Here is a 17,500-nt window from a genome sequence, read left to right as displayed (position 1 = left end):
GATATACAATCACGACTCCAGATAATAATCAATGAAGTAATAAGAATGGCTCTATGAAAGTTAAAGTCCCAACAATAGTCACACAGACACTACGGCGTGGCGCAGTGGAAGAGTGGCCGTGCGCAACCCGAGGGTCCCTGGTTCAATTCCCACCTAGTACCAACCTCGTCACGTCTGTTGTGTCCTGAGCAAGACACTTCACCCTTGCTCCTGATGGGTGCTGGTTAGCGCCTTGCATGGCAGCTCCCTCCATCAGTGTGTGAATGTGTGTGTAAATGTGGAAGTACTCTCAAAGCGCTTTGAGTACCTTGAAGGTAGAAAAGCGCTATACAAGTACAACCCATTTATTTATCATTTATCAAAGACAATACATTCCCTGGTTTTTCTCCAATCGGCTCAGCTGTCCAACATGACCAACTGTGTCTTTTCAAGAGCCACTTACTGGGGCATGGTTTAGAGTTACTGCTCTTCTGGCAGACAGTCCGAATTAGAACCCAAAAGCTCTTGAGTAGATAATGTTTGCATTACATCTTTTCCTTCTATGTTACAATTTCAACTAAGCAATTAAAGCGGTTTGATGCATTACATCTTTTCCTTCTATGTTACAATTTCAACTAAGCAATTAAAGCGGTTTGATGCAGTTTACCCTTGGACTCATTCTCAGTCAAATGCCATGTGAATGGTAAAGAGAAGCATTGTTTGTTCTACCATCTTCAACTGCTTGACATATTTTGTGACTGTGAGATATATAACGTTATTTGCTGCTGTAGATGTGCAAATGAGGCTCTTAACCAAGATGACACTTTACTATTGCTTGCATGTTTCATTCATGGGCACTCTTAAATGCAGCCTTGTTGCCTTCTTGGTTTCCCCTAAAGTTGATCCTAGTATGCCAGACATGTGTATGCACAAGGGAATAATTTATGACAGTTGTCGCCTTGGCCTGCTAAGCCAGTCTAGGACAAGTCCAACCACTAAGAACAGGGCAATTCAGTTTCCCGCTGGGGTTAAACCTGATAGGCTTTAATGTTTCCCTTCCATGGAGCCTGTGTGGCATCAGTGGTTTGAAATGTCCCCTGTAAATAAGCCTCCGTTGTTTGGAAGTCACTAGTGGTTGCCATGGACAGTGTAATCTGTTACATGTCATGATTTTGAAGACCACTAAGTGTATGAGTAATTCATACATACTCTGAAATTTTCTTTGACTAATTTTACTTGTTACCTCATAATATTTATTGTCTTAACATGATGTATATTTGTATAAAACCAGCTGAGTCTTTGTTGATCCAAAGTACCTCAACAGCTGGAAAGTGTTTTTAAATTAGTCTTTTCATTTTGCAACGGTCAGGAACTCAGGATACAAAATCAGTAAATCTTCTTGAGAGTTGTCGGACTAGATGTTAGCCAGGGTAATACAGTCAGTTGCGATGCCCCATCAAACAAGCCATCTCTTCAGAGTAAAGTCGAAAAACCCAGATTAGAATTAATCCCTCAAAATGCCTTGGCTCATAATATAGTCATTAGGTGACTGGAGACTAAACTATCCCAACTAACGACAGTGATTTATTAAACACACACAGAGGATTTGCTGTCAATGCTTACTAGAATCACACCAAAATACAGCAGTGTAAACTCTTCATTCCCATGAGTCAGTGGTTACAATCTAATTGGGGGCGTACACCATTTGCTCTGTTTATTGAAAAATGTGTGCACAGTACAAAATAACCATAGAAAATGCAATTATTCATTCTTTAGGCTAACTAAGCAAATAGCATATAACATTTAGTGGCTATAAGAAACTGGTAAAATTCTCCACTGTTAAATACAGCACTTTGATAAAATCACAACACAGTGATACTGCTCATTTGCAGTAAATGTAGCTAGCGCGCTAATCGCTGGCCTTGACTTTGGCCACGTTCAAATATTGACAGACTTTGAACTGCATAGGACAAGTGAATGTATTTTATCTCCACTCTTTGATTTGAATTACATTCTTTAATGATTATTTTTATGATGGTTTTATTTGTTTTAATGATTTTATTCACCTTCTTTGAATCTGATGCATTTGAAAAGCACTTTGAAGGGTTTTGCATACAAATTATGCTCTACAAATAAATGTGTCATGCCTAGCAGTTAGCGCGCTGATTTGCTAGCTAGCAAACTAGCTAGCTAGCTAGTGCGCTGGCTAACTGGCACTATATTAAATGCTAACACGAACACAAGACACTAACCTTTTTAAACCCAATGCAAACGTTGCACTGTGTAGATCCTGATAGCCATTATTTAGTGTATGTCCAAGGGATGCAATGATTAACTGGTTATACTTTTAACAGTGATTAAAAACGTCACGGTTATTTAATTGTAAAAGCTCCACCACACCCGGTGCTTCAGTCCTTGCTATAAACAAACTAGAGATGCCCGATGTTGTCCAACTCGTAATTACCGATTCCGACATCAACCGATACCAATATACAGTATACAGTTGTGGAATTAACACATTATTATGCCTAATTTTGTTGTGATGCCCCGCTGGATGCAACAAATATATGTTAATACTAATGTTGGTTGTCCAATGTGAAGTTCCATATTGTTGTTATATTGTTAATATGTTGTATGGCTACATGCAGTTATTGTTATTATTACTGGTCTGAAAATGCATTCCTACCACTGGTCGCGCTGGTCTTATCAAAGTGACTCGACTGTGTTGGATATTGTGTATTATGAGAGCACAGTGGAGTCTGTCTTTACAGTGTATGCTTTCTGGAATCTCCAACCTCATGGGAATGTCATTAGTGAAGAATTGAAGGAGTGCAACAGGTGAAACAAACAATGATCGCGCACACGCACATGCACATGCACATGCACACACATACTGGATGGCCTTTCTTGTATGGTTGCCTTTATCCTCTCAAAAATGATTCACTCATAATAATTGTAAGCATTGGTTATTTCAAATACAGTATATTTTTTTAAATTTTATATATGTTTTTCTGATTTTTCCGTGACTAATGTTGAAATGCGATAAGAGTTACACATTACGCACATTAACCGTAACATACATGCCTTTTTTGTATGTGCTTTTCTGCTGGCGGATTATTTGAAATTTCGTTTTTCTTAATATGAAAGGACAATAGAAGACTATTCCTATTCTTTTCTACATTTTATGAAGTACTGTAACACCGATGCTAATGCACATCCATCACAAACACCAAACTGTTAAACACATAAAATGGCTTCTGGAGATTGTCCAGTTCCCTACTGAATTGCCTTTGTACGATTTTTGCAGCATAAAAACCACATTTAATGTGCAGCATAACAGGTGCTGAGCAGTACATTGCCAGACAGGCTCCAACACAGTCAAGCAGTGATAATGAAGTTATGTGTGTGAAATGTGTTTGCTTTATTTTGATGTTGCTTTAACCTTCTTTTTTTGAAACCCAATCAAGCATAAATATTTGATTACACTGGTAATCAACAATCTGATAATTGGGTAATGTTTTCATTGTATATTTCAACAAGCATAAGGTATCTTTATTTCAGTTGTCCATTGGTTATTTTTGCCATTATCCTGGTGACATGGAGTCCATCCTAGCTGACATTGCGTTAAAACGGGGAAAAGTTTGTAATGAATAAAATAAAGAACCACTTAAACACACAATTTAAAGCAGGGGTGTTCAAAAAATGGCCCGCCAGCATCTTCAGTGTGGTTTAACAAGAATTGTATGTCTGGGCCTGATCTTTTTTGTCTGAGGATCCAATTACTGCAATTATACAGCCCTCTTGTGGTCACGATTGGGAACACTTAGTTAATAACAATGAATGTCATTTGCAATGATTAAAGCACAGCATTAAGTTGTATGACCCAATCCAAACAACTTCTCCACTCACGGTACACATTCTAACCAACAACACGCGGTCACACATTACACACCTGTTCATTGACCTATGTGGACAATATAAAACATATTCAAGCACTATATGTCATTTGAAACTATACCCATATAAATCCACTAAAATGCATGAGGGGTAATATGCAAAACACTCTGTCCACACTTCCCCATGTTTGGCAAATTTTGGCTGCTTGATGTTTCTGATTTGTTTCAAAACGTTAAGCAGGACGTTATGGAAGTACACAAGATAGGAGTCGAACTTTCACATACTATTATCAATCAATCAATGTTTATTTATATAGCCCTAAATCACTATTGTCTCAAAGGGCTGCACAAACCACAACACAAACCACAACGACATCCTCGGTTGAGCCCACATAAGGGCAAGGAAAACTCACCCCAGTGGGACGTCGGTGACAGTGACAATGATGATTATGAGAAACTTTGGAGAGGACCGCATATATAGGCGTAATATGATCAAACTTTCTTGTTCTTGTCAAAAGTCTAGCAGCCGCATTTTGTACCACCTGTAATCTTTTAATGCTAGACATGGGGAGACCTGAAAATAATACGTTACAGTAATCGAGACGAGACGTAACAAACGCATGGATAATGATCTCGGCGTCGTTAGTAGACAAAATGGAGCGAATTTTAACGATATTACGGAGATGAAAGAAGGCCGTTTTAGTAACATTTTTAATGTGTGATTCAAACGAGAGAGATGGGTCGAAGATAATACCCAGATTCTTTACCGAGTCCACTTGTTTAATTGTTTGGTTGTCAAATGTTAACGTTGTATTATTAAATAGAGGTCGGTGTCTAGCAGGACCGATAGTCAGCATTTCCGTTTTTTTGGCGTTTAGTTGCAAAAAGTTAGTGGACATTCATTGTTTAATTTCATTAAGACATGCCTCCAGCTGACTACAATCCGGCGTGTTGGTCAGCTTTAGGGGCATGTAGAGTTGGGTGTCATCAGCATAACAGTAAAAGCTAACACCGTGTTTGCGTATAATGTCACCTAGCGGCAGCATGTACTGTAGGTGCTGCAGAGTGCAGGGCCAAGGACCGAACCCTGGGGAACTCCACACGTTACCTTAACATAGTCCGAGGTCACATTGTTATGGGAGACGCACTGCATGCTGTCAGTAAGATAGGAATAAACCAAGACAGGGTTATGTCTGACATACCAATTCGTGTTTTGATACGCTCTAATTATCATGATCGACTGTATCAATCAAGGAGCATTAATATTTAATGTTTTATCATTCATACTTCATATTGCGTTGTCGTCAAGGTGTGATGTGGAGGAAGTTGTTACAGTTGAAGTAGTTCAAATATGTCATTTAAGTAGCAAACTGAAATGTCTCTGATCATTTTCCTAATATTTTAAGTCTTACATTCTTTATTTTTATCCAAATTATTATTTTTACGTAACGATCAACGTTCTGCTGTGTGATAAAAAAAAATATCTGTGTATTTGCAAGTCTGTATGTGAGCATGCGTGTGTGTGTGCGCGCTCGCGCATCCATATATTGGCGATTACCATGGAATTTAGAGCTTTTCTCTTTAATTTTGTATAAAATTAGTATGCAGACTTAAAGCATTGCGATTGCTAATTTTGTGCAAAAACCTTTGTTTAAACGTGATCACAGATCACTCTGAACAACACACAGATTGGGAATATTAGTGTGGTGATTTTAATATCAAATTTATTTGGATGCTTATTTTCATTGCACATATATTTGATATCTATATCAGTACGCTAACTTCAGAACTGTATGAATATATATGTTTATATATATATATATTTGTCATATATATATACATATATATATATATATATATATATATATATATATATAAATATATATAAGGGCTGGGCGATATATCGATGTATACGACGTTTATGTATATATATTTGTCATATTATTATATATATATATATATATATAAGGACTGGGCGATATTTCGATATATACGACGTTTATGTATATATATTTGTATATATATATATATATATATGTATATATGTATATATATATATGTATATGTATATATATATATATGTATATGTATATACGCATATATATATATATGTATATATGTATATATATGTATACGTATATATGTATATGTATATATGTATATGTGTGCATATATATGTATATGTGTATATATATATATATATATATATATATATACATATATGTATATATATATATACATATATGTATATATATATATATATATGTATATATATACATATATGTATATATATATATATATATATATATATATGTGTGTGTGTGTGTGTGCGTGTGCATGTGTGTGTGTATGTGTATGTGTGTCTATATCAGTAAAATATATGTATATGCAGTGTTTGTTATTTAAGGTGGTGACTCTCCAGGGGTAGGCGACCGGGGAAAGAGGTGGGTGTATGTAAGGATCAATCTCCTGTCGCTGCCGACACAGCCTCGGGGCAATAGACTACAGACTGCGGTGAAGTAGGCCGGCTTTGTCGCGTAAAGAAGCCTACAACTTGTAGTTGTGTTTTCCGTTCCATTTGCTGAATGGCGATATACGATATATAGCTTGATATTTTTTTTGTAAAATAAAAACAAAACTGTCCTAGTTACGATATACTAAGTACCTTATTATTATGACCTAGTATTTACTAAGTAATTTAATAATGACAAAATAATGGCTGACTAAGTCAAAATAATAACTTACAAAGTCAAATTAATGACTTACTGTAAGCGTTTGCAATAAGCGTTTTAAAAAAAAAAACAGTTAAAAGTGGGGCCACATGGTGACATATGTTCAACTCATCATGCTTAATTTATTACAACATTTTGGAAGCCTGTAGTTGATTTTTATTATGTAAATGTTATATTTTTACGAACATGTGATAGCAGGGAACCTGCCATTCAAAATTAAGCTGCTACATTGCTAATGATTAAGGTAACTATACCTGAAAAAATAGTACAATAGCAAAAGGAGAGACTATTCATCCATGAACACCACAGAGTTCATGTAGGATTTATGATGCAGTTACATTATTATATCAACTATCAGGGACAACTTCAGGAAATTGTTAATTTAACATAATGCCATTTTTTGCTGCTTCAACACAGCTCAAACAACACAGAAAAAGGTAGAGTGAAATAACTTAGTTGTTACTGTAGGTCAATAACGCTTGTCTTTCTCTCAGACAGACAGGGCTTTGCTGTCCGTAATGCACGCACGCACGCCACACAGTGTGCTAACGTTACGCTAAAAGCTAATTAGCCTTCACCTCAAGCACTGCGAGCGAGCTGAGCTGCCACTTATGTTACTAGGACGTCAACGGGCTCATAGTTGTGTTACTAGTAGTTGACTGAGAAGTGATTATTATAATTAGGGGAGAGTCGGCTGCATTATGCTCACCTGCTAAACACCTTTCTGCTCACCCCACCGTCTCTCCTCTCTGCCTGCCTGAGCACTGACTACATGCGCTCTGAATACGCATTGCAGATAGGCTGTTACATGCGCTCTGAATACGCACTGCTGATTGGCTGTTTCCGCTCTGTGTGTAATCTATGAGATGGTTCTGTGGGTGGGACAATGCTGGGTGCTACAGAGACGTACTGACAGAGGCAAAGGCAGAGCTAAGCGGAGCAGCTTGTTAAGACTTTATTTTAGGTGGTGGCTCTTTATTGTTAAGGCGGCTGCTTTAACAACAAAGCGCTGCGGGAAACCCTGATATGTGTAGACATACAGTATGTGTATAGGCTATGTGTGTGTGTCTCTATATATATATATATATATATATATATATATATATATATATATATATATATATATATATATATATATATATATATATATATATATATATATATATATATATATACACACATATAGCCTTAATTTAGTACAACGTGGCCCCAAACTCAAAAGGTTTGGACACCCCTGCTCCAGTAAATCTTATGCTCTAGGCTAGTTTTTAGAGTGGGAAGGAACCAGTGTTACTGAAGAAAACTAGGGGTGCACAATAAATATCGATAACTGCGATACAATTAAAAACTACCTCATATAAAGAAAAAAAGAAAATGCTTAAATTAGGCGCGCTGTGATGATTATTCTACTCGTGCTGTAACCCTGTCGTAAACTTCCCATGAGTTTATTTCAAACAAACATAGTATCCATCATGTAGGACTCTTTTTAAAGTTTTTGAGGAAGTCTTTTCATGTTCTATTTGCACCAGAAGTTTTGCAAATGTTCAGCCAGGAGGGGAAAAAACATAGAACTTCAACACATCAAACCCTATAGCCTTCCACAAAAAATGTGTGCACGGACTACACTTAAATGTACATTTAAAAATATGATAAATAAAAAATGATGGGCTTCAAAAAATATTGTGCATTCCTAGAGAAAACTCCTCTTAGTTCCAAGCCAGATTGGAGCCCATACCCACCTGGCTGTAAGGCATGCAAACCACTCTTCCCCTTTAATGCTCATTTTACAAAAATTCCCCAATATTGGTGTGAGCAATTCAACATTATTTGCTTTGTTTAAAGCAGGCCAAAGTGCAGGAGACGGAGGCAGCTTCATATTGAATCCAAATGTCAAATAAAACACCCCCAAATGTCTCCTTTTTGCTGAAATTTAAAAAAATTCAATGTAACTATTTCCTTGTAATCTACATAGCATGAGATGGTGGTGCTTTCGTCAACATTTTGCATGACTTTTGCTTTATAGATCATCAAGCCACTTTCTGACTGTCCCTTAAAAACAGCTGTTTTGGAAGGGGGGTGTTATTAAAAGCCTTCAAGTCGTCGCTCCGTTGTCCTTTTAGTAGAACACTTCCTTATAGACAAATATTATGACTATATCCTACTTTTTATTATAAATGGCAAAAGCACAGGATTTTAGCATCTAACTGTACATGTAAGAGTCAGAGTCAGATTCACAGCGAGAGGAGAGCGAAACATAATAAACTTCAGAACCGAGTAGAAGAATACATCTAAAATGTTAGTTTATTAGCTTTCTCTTTCAATGCCTTTAAGTCCATAAAACTTGTAAATATACCGACAACTGCTGTGTCAATTTGGTCAATTTGGTTGAATAATGGCGAACTCAAGAAAAGAATGTCGAATCGTTTTTTGTGCTCTCCTGGTCCTTTACCTTATTGTAGAGGAAGCGATGAAGTGCTACCGGCACCGCTGGTGTCTGATTTTCCTGCATTTAGAGCCAACCGATGTTGACAAGCATTTTAAAGCTGTTATTCCTAATTACTTGTTAATGGTGGCTTTATTTTTATGGTTGTGAATACATGTTGTAGTGGGATATGTACCTTCAAAAACACCTCACACAATCCAGAGGATATCCCAGTCCTCACGGTCTATCCATACAAGCAACACCACACAATCTTATTTAACAGTTACTTTATTAACATGTGATTCCCAATTGATGTAGGTTTTCAATCTTTTCAAATTGGTCGCATTTTAGCCAGTAATAGTAAATATTGGGTAGGATATTAATTGGGATTGTATATTATTATTATCATATACTTATTTGCACAAAAGACAGATTAAATAAAACACAACTGCAGTTTCAGCACATAAATGTATTAACTTATATAGATTATATATTATATATATTTAGTTTTTCAATTACCATCCAAACATGTATACACGCCGTTTGGTAATTTTTTTTTTGTCTTTTATCGTTTAAATTGCCTTATCCATGTCAATTTTCTCCCTGATTTTTCTGCACAGCACAAATAAAAACAGAAACGTTAAACACAAGATCACATTAATCATATGTAGAAATAAACATTTTCAAATAAGAGGCAAATGCACACAACACAGCAATTAACTAACATCAGTACATTGATGCCCACATTTGCAATATTACACATTAATAGGACACATTTAAGTCAACGTCTTGCCGTCTAAATAAGGTTAATTAAAAGATGTAAGTCTTCCAGACGTTGAAACAAATCTCCGGGCACAAAGCCGTTTGCAATGGCTACATGGCTCTCCCTCTGGGTAAAGAGAGGAGCAAAGAGTACAGAGGTTGCACAACATTACAATAGTTTGTGTCAGCGAGGACAGGAGGACACTGGACAAACTGCACGCCATCATGGACAATCCTGCCTACCCACTTCACAGACAATTGAGGGACAGCGGAGCTCATACTCCAACAGGCTCCTTCAGCTTCGTTCCCACAGTGTTTGATTGAAAAACTCATTCATTCCGCACTCCATCCAGCTGTATAATCACTCGCCATACAGCAATAGATGATATCTGTCTATTACCTGACACCTTCTATCTTAGCTACCTCTCTTTGTTTATAATGTATATTTTCTGCTGGATCTACTCCCTATTTTATGCTGGCCTTTTTTTGCTGCAGATGTTACGTATACTGTAACATCTGCAGTTTCCATATGAGTCGGGGAATTGTGTTAGATGTAAATATAAACGGAATAGAACGATTTGTAAATCCTTTTCAACCCTTTTTCAATTGAATGCACAACAAAGACAAGATATTTGATGTTCAAACCCATAAACTTTTTTTATTTTTTGCAAATAATAATTAACTTAGATTTTCATAGATGCAACACGTGCCCAAGTAGTTGGGAAAGGGCATGTTCACCACTGTGTTACATCACATTTTCTTTTAACAACACTCAATAAACGTTTGGGAACTGAGGAAACTAATTGTTGAAGCTTTGAAAGTGGAATTATGTCCCATTCTTGATTTATGTAGAGCTTAAGTCATTCAACAGCCTGGGGTCTCCGCTGTCGTATTTTACGCTTCATAATGCGCCACACATTTTCGATGGAAGACATGTCTGGACTTAGCATTTCATGGAAGCTGCTTTCATACCCAATCATGGCACCCACCTGTTCCCAATTAGCCTGCACACCTGTGGGATGTTCCAAATAAGTGTTTGATGAGCATTCCTCAACTTTATCAGTATTTATTGCCACCTTTCCGAACTTCTTTGTCACGTGTTGCTGGCATCAAATTCTAAAGTTAATGATTATTTGCAAAAAAAAAATGTTTATCAGTTTTAACTTCAAATATGTTGTCTTTGTAGCATATTCAATTGAATATGGGTTGAAAATTATTTGCAAATCATTGTATTCCGGCCCTAGTGTGTGAATGTGAGTGTGAATGTTGTCTGTCTATCTGTGTTGGCCCTGCGATGAGGTGGCGACTTGTCCAGGGTGTACTCCGCCTTCCGCCCGATTGTAGCTGAGATAGGCGCCAGCACCCCCCGCGACCCCAAAGGGAATAAGCGGTAGGAAATGGATGGATGGATGTATTCCGTTTATATTTACATGTAACACAATTTCCCAACTCATATGGAAACGGGGTTTGTACTTGGTAATTGGGATTTGTTATATATTATATACAATTATAATATAATATAATAATATAAGATAAGAATATAATATATGAGTATGTATAATATAATCATATAATATATCAGCATATATTATATACTTATACATGTAAATATTACATTTATGTGGGTTCTTCCGAGGATGTCGTAGTCTTAATGGTTTGTACAGTCCTTTGAGACATTTCTGATTTAGGGCTATATAAATAAACATTGATTGATTGATTGATTGATTGATGTTATATTTTATATTGCTGCTACGGTACATTTTTAGTCTACTTTATACCTGCATTGTCCTTTCCATCCTTACACTTTCCATCCTTTGTAACTGAGCTACTGTGTGGAACAATTTCTCTTGTGGATCAATTAAGTTTTTCTACTTCTAAGTCCAAGTTGACGTCTCGGGCGGAAGTCAGGGTCCATCCTGGACAAGACGCCACCTCATCGCAAGGCCAACACAGATAGACAGACAAGATTCACACTGCAATCAGCCTATCCCCAGGTGCATGTCTTTGGAGTTGGGAGGAAGCTGGAGTACCCAAAGAAAACCCACACAGTCATGGGGAGAACATGCAGACTCCACACAGAAAGAACCTGAGCCTGGGAATTTAATCCAGGACCTTCTTGCTTTAAGGCACAAACACAAACCACTACCCCACGGTGCTGCCCGGATTTTGCATAATAATAAAGTCGACTTGTCTAGGCTGTACCCCGCTTTCCGCAGTAGTGTAGCTGGGGTAGGCTCCAGCACTCCTCGCAACAGGGACAAGCGGTAGAAAAATGGATGGATGGAAGTTAATTTTGGTCAATAGATAATAGATCTGATTGACTCATGTCACGGACATTTTCGCCATGTTTGATTGAGTTAATATGCTGATCACCGTAATCAACCTGAAATGTTTCACCCATCACAATCATGTAAATGCCTACCATTAGGTCAAAGTGTCGGAAAAATTCCCGTCTTATGGTGAAATACGATTGGCTTGTAGTTAGGACTGTCAAAGTTAACACGATAACACGCTGCCTATAAGTTCTTTTAAAGGCAATCTTTTTTTTTCCGCGCGATTAACGTTTTTGACTCTCGGACCGTTCTGTAGCTTGGGAAAAAGTGGAAAGGCGTCCAGTTACTGTTGAGCCACAAGCTCAAAAATAGCTAGCAGGACTGCACAAAGAAAGGGGGACCTAATGAAAATCTCAGATGCAAAGCCATGGCAAGTCATTCTCTGGACAAGACAAGAACATTTTACCTTCAATTGCCGTGAGACAGACAACATTGGAGCAAATGCTGCTCGCGCATTGCCGCTTGTAGAATAGAGGACCTTCATGTCCGTGTTTGGTTTATAGTTAAGTGCATTTATAATATGAAATGTTTTTTTTTTTTTTTTTTAATTATTATTTGTTTTAATCTGTCCTTTTTCGCCCATTCATCAATCCATTTTCTACTGCCTGTTACTGGGTCTCCTAGGCAGATACGGCACGCAAGCATCCAAAATCCGGCCCGCAGGTAGTCCTGACAAAAAAAAAAAAAAAAAATTGGATTTGTTAATTTTTTTTAATGTTCCTTTTTCGCCCATCCATCAATCCATTTTCTACCGCTTGTTATTGGGTCTCCTAGCCGCTCAAGCAAATCATATCGTGGTTCTCAACCTTTTTTCAGTGATGTACCCCCTGTGAACATTTTTTTAATTCAAGTACCCCCTAATCAGAGCAAAGCATTTTTGGTTGTAAAAAAGAGATAAAGAAGTAAAATACAGCACCATGTCATCATAGTGCTGTATTTGAAAAATAGTTGAAAAATAAACAAGTGATTCACTTATAAATAAAGATTTCTACACATAGAAGTAATCAACTTAAAGAGATCCATCTGGATTAATGAACTATATATATATATATATATGTATATATATATATATATATATATATATATATATATATATATATATATATATATATATATTCCCTCCGGGTACTCCGGCTTCCTCCCACCTCCAAAGACATGCACCTGGGGATAGGTTGATTGGCAACACTAAATGGGCCCTAGTGTGTGAATGTGAGTGTGAATGTTGTCTCTCTATCTGTGTTGGCCCTGCGATGAGGTGGCGACTTGTCCAGGGCGTACCCCGCCTTCCGCCCGATTGTAGCTGAGATAGGCGCCAGCGCCCCCCGCAACCCCAAAAGGGAATAAGCGGTAGAAAATGGATGGATGGATGGATGGATATATATATATATATATATATATATATATATATATATATATATATATATATATATATATATATATATATATATCGCGGCCCCTTGTCAAATGTTTTAACCCGCTACAGCCACCGGGTCAAAAAGTTTGGGGACCCCTGCTCTGAAGTATGTGATCTGACTGCAGTGCAAACGCTTCGGTCGCATTTATCCGACCAGAATGTAATCCAAAAGCTTTAAGCATCATAATAAATAGACAAAATAAACAGTTGCGCGCAATGATTCCGTTCAGAAAATGTGGTCTTTGATTGCAAAACAATCATTTAAATTGCCACATATGCCCCATAACTGAGACCCACTAGAATTGGAGACGTGTTTACAGAAACTGCAGCACGTGTGGCACCATAACGTCATGTCTGCATGCGGCTCAGATAGCGCTCACATTAGACATCAAATATTTTTGGAAATGTGAATGACTTCATAAAAAATTTTCCCCAAAAAATCTGAATCAGAAATCCTACCCTGCACTGTGAATGTAGCTTTTGATTGCGCAAAATCCATAAAATTGCCACAAAAGTGCCAGGACTGGGACCTACTAGAATTGGAGCCTTGTTTACTTCCATAAACACTGCAGCATGTGTAACGTCATGTCTGCATGCGGATCAGATTGTTTTCACACTAGACATCGCATTTTTTTTTAGCATGTGAAAGACTACATAAAAAGATTAGATTTGACAAAAAAACATCTGAATTGGACATCCTACCCTGCAGTGTGAAAGAAGCCTATGACTTGTTTAGAGGGCCCAAACAGCTTCTTTTACGAATTGGGATCAACATTTGCATTCAAAGTGATTGTTGTAACCATTAAAAAAGTGAAAAAAAAGTGTTTTGTTGTACTCTGCAGGTTTAAAATAAATATTTCAATCAATCAATCAATTAATTAATGCACGTGCATGAGTGCTTGTGATTGTGTGGATAAACCTTTGTCCTTCAAAGCTGCAGACCGAGAGAAATACTGCATTCAATGTAAAGCTCATGTGCTACTTAAGTATTAGGACATTTAAAATATATTTGCGGATAAAATAATGTTAGCTCCTCCAAACACTAGAGTAGATTTAGCCTGAAATGTAAACACATCCTAAATTTAACTTGTGCGATTAAAGATAACACTGAGTTGCACATCGAGGAGTGTACAACTGTAATCCTCCTCTGCCTATCATGTACCTACTGTACTCCTCAGCTTGTTACTCTATCTAAGACTGTCTTGTTTGTGTAACTCTTGACTCCGCTTAGGTAGACTTACAATAATCTCTGTAGGCTCCAGATGGAAATAATTGTGTGTTTTATCATCAGCTTTGGTACAATGTGGGCATTGTTTGTATTTCATTTCTGGTGGTCTATGTTTTTCCCTTCATTGTCTGCATAATAATGTGTGTCTGCGGCTCAGTTTCATCTCCTGTTTTTGCTCCGGGTATTGTAAGCCTTTTCTGCTCCAGTGCCAATAGATGTGCATGTGTTAAAGACGGTTTCTCTTTCTGCAGTAAGCCAGCTTCATCCATAGCTGGTCTCGTGGGGGCATAGGTTCACCCCTAGCTCCCCCCTAATCTTCTCTTTCTGCTGAGTTCACTGTGAGTGCTAATCCACACATGGCAGGATACCCCGTGAAGCAGAAAGATGGGGTTCTACCATGGTGAAGGTAGATGGGATTAGGCTCATGGTCAATAAGATCCGTACATACCTACTTTAGTTCTCACAACTTCCTTTTCAACCAATTATGTTCATGTTGGGCTTGTACATTCTCTTAAATGTGGAAGCTCCATCCTCATATGGATACGTGTCAGACGACTTTACACCTCAAATGCTTTTTAGTTGTTATTGGTCAGTCTGACGTTAAACTGAGCCTCAATTGAGGCTTTATCTAAGATGATTGGTGATGACTAATGACGCATTGCTGGCCAGCCAGATCAATAAAACACAATCAAACTTTCCAATATGGCGTCTTTGTGAAAGCAGCCATAGCAGTTTCAGGGTGATCGCCTGTGATCAAGTTTTCATCAGGATCTATTGACAGATTAATTTCAACACTCGGCTTCCATCAATACTATCTGTTTTTTTTTCCACTGCCAAGATTCATGGATAATAAAACCTACTTTTATGTCTTTTTTGGTTGTTGATAGAAAAAATCAAGATCACTTTTTCTCACCACCATAATTATTTTGTATTGCAGAAATGTATCTTTACATCTAATAAGGTTGAGCGTTCAATGGTTATGACTTTGGTATCATGATTATTATAATACCACATTGTAGGGCTGTGTCCTCTGCTTGTATCAAAAATGATATCACACATTTTACATGGCAGCACATATATTCTGTTTTTATGTAGTTTTCTTAAATGAAATCGGACTGATATCTGCTCTGAATCGGGACAACCCTACTATATCGTATACGTAACAGGGAATTTACTTTTTCTTTGTGACTAAATTTACACGTATAATGACTGCTCAAGACAACATAGAACCTTAGGTGAACAAATGTGAAATACATAAATTAAATTAAAGTTAAAAAATGGGGGTATTTTAAGGAGACAATTTTTTTTTAAAATCAGAACGTCAATAGAGCAATTATTTGTGCTGGATTGCCAAAAAATGTACCCTATTTTTTGAATGCTAAATTGCTCCGGAGTATACATCGCACCGGCCGAAAATGCATAATAAAGAAGGAAAAAACATATATACGTCGCACTGGAGTATAAGTCGCATTTTTGGGGGAAATTTATTTGATAAAATTCGACACCAAAAATAGACATTTAAAAGGCAATTTAAAATAAATAAAGAACAGTGAACAACAGGCTGAATAAGTGTACGTTATATGACGCATAATCAACCAACTGAGAACGTGCCTGGTATGTTAACGTAACATATTATGGTAGGATAGGATAGGATAGGTATTTATAGTAATTGCACAAGTACAACGAAACTTTGCATTTAGCACAAACCTGTTCAAGATTAGACGAACAAACAGTGTACAGGTTTACAGAACAAGAACGCTGATGGGTCGCCATAAGGCACCCCGTAAAAGATGGGAAAAAGGTAAATGCTGGTGAAGGATGAGTAAAAAAAAACAATCCAGACTTGGTTCCTAAGGGGGCCCAGTTCGGAGTGGGAAAAAAACCTCCATAGCAATGCACATATACTACATATTATAACATACATCTCGAGATATCTAGCATTAGAGGGAAGGTAGTTCAAGGTCATGGTGGTAGGCCGCAGCTCTCAGGCGCTGACCATCCATTCATCACCCCTACGGGATTTGCGTCGAGGGCGTTGGGTTCTGGTGGGGGAGGGGGTGTATGTGTGGCGTATATTGTTTTTGTGGATGTGTGTGTGTGTATAAGCCCATAGTGTGTCTCTGTTCCGCGGCCTTGATGTAATGTACCGTCTCGTCCAAACTCAACAACAACAGGTGTGTGTCCATGAGAGACAAGAAGGGAGTTTATTGTGTCTTCGCTGCGCTGTTCTTCGGGAGAGTCTCGAAGCCAGGGAAACAATCCAAGTTAGAATGATTTTGTATGCGAGTGAAAATAAAATTTGCTTTTCATTCTAAATTGTCTATGACTGGTCCTCAAAACCTGCTGGGTAGACATTCTGATGTAAACCACAGTTCTTCCCACATCCTCCAATCATTTGTGGCAGCTTTGGGGTACTTTGAAGACTGCCAGCAACTTCCAATTTGTCGACAAACCAGAGCAACGCTTACTCCAATCAGCAGATGTCCTGTTGTCATAATTCCGAATAGGTGAATATCTTCACGTCCTCGACCCAAAAGGGTCGCCAGGCACGCGGCACTCTTTCTTCTCCCAAGAGTCCGTCGTGTGTCCAGCAACAACCGCTTCGTCACGACAGCAGGTTCCCCCAAACCCAAGATCTTGTCAATTTTGTTGAGGCCAGTTAAATAGTTCCAATGTTTAGATTTGGAGAGCAGTGCAAAAAGAGGCAACAAGAAAGTTAAGACAAGACAAAACA

General features: G+C 37.7%; 1 protein-coding gene across 2 annotated transcripts in view; it reads left to right on the top strand.

Annotated features, from left to right (window-relative positions):
• gbf1 (golgi brefeldin A resistant guanine nucleotide exchange factor 1) overlaps positions 1 to 17,500 on the top strand; it is a 229,607-nt gene that overhangs the window by 87,109 nt on the left and 124,998 nt on the right. The window lies entirely within an intron of this gene.

This window comes from Nerophis ophidion, linkage group LG09 (assembly GCF_033978795.1).
Source record: "Nerophis ophidion isolate RoL-2023_Sa linkage group LG09, RoL_Noph_v1.0, whole genome shotgun sequence".
NCBI classification, from domain to species: domain Eukaryota; kingdom Metazoa; phylum Chordata; class Actinopteri; order Syngnathiformes; family Syngnathidae; genus Nerophis; species Nerophis ophidion.
Note: the sequence above shows the minus strand (reverse complement) of the source record. Positions and strands in the feature narration are given on the sequence as shown.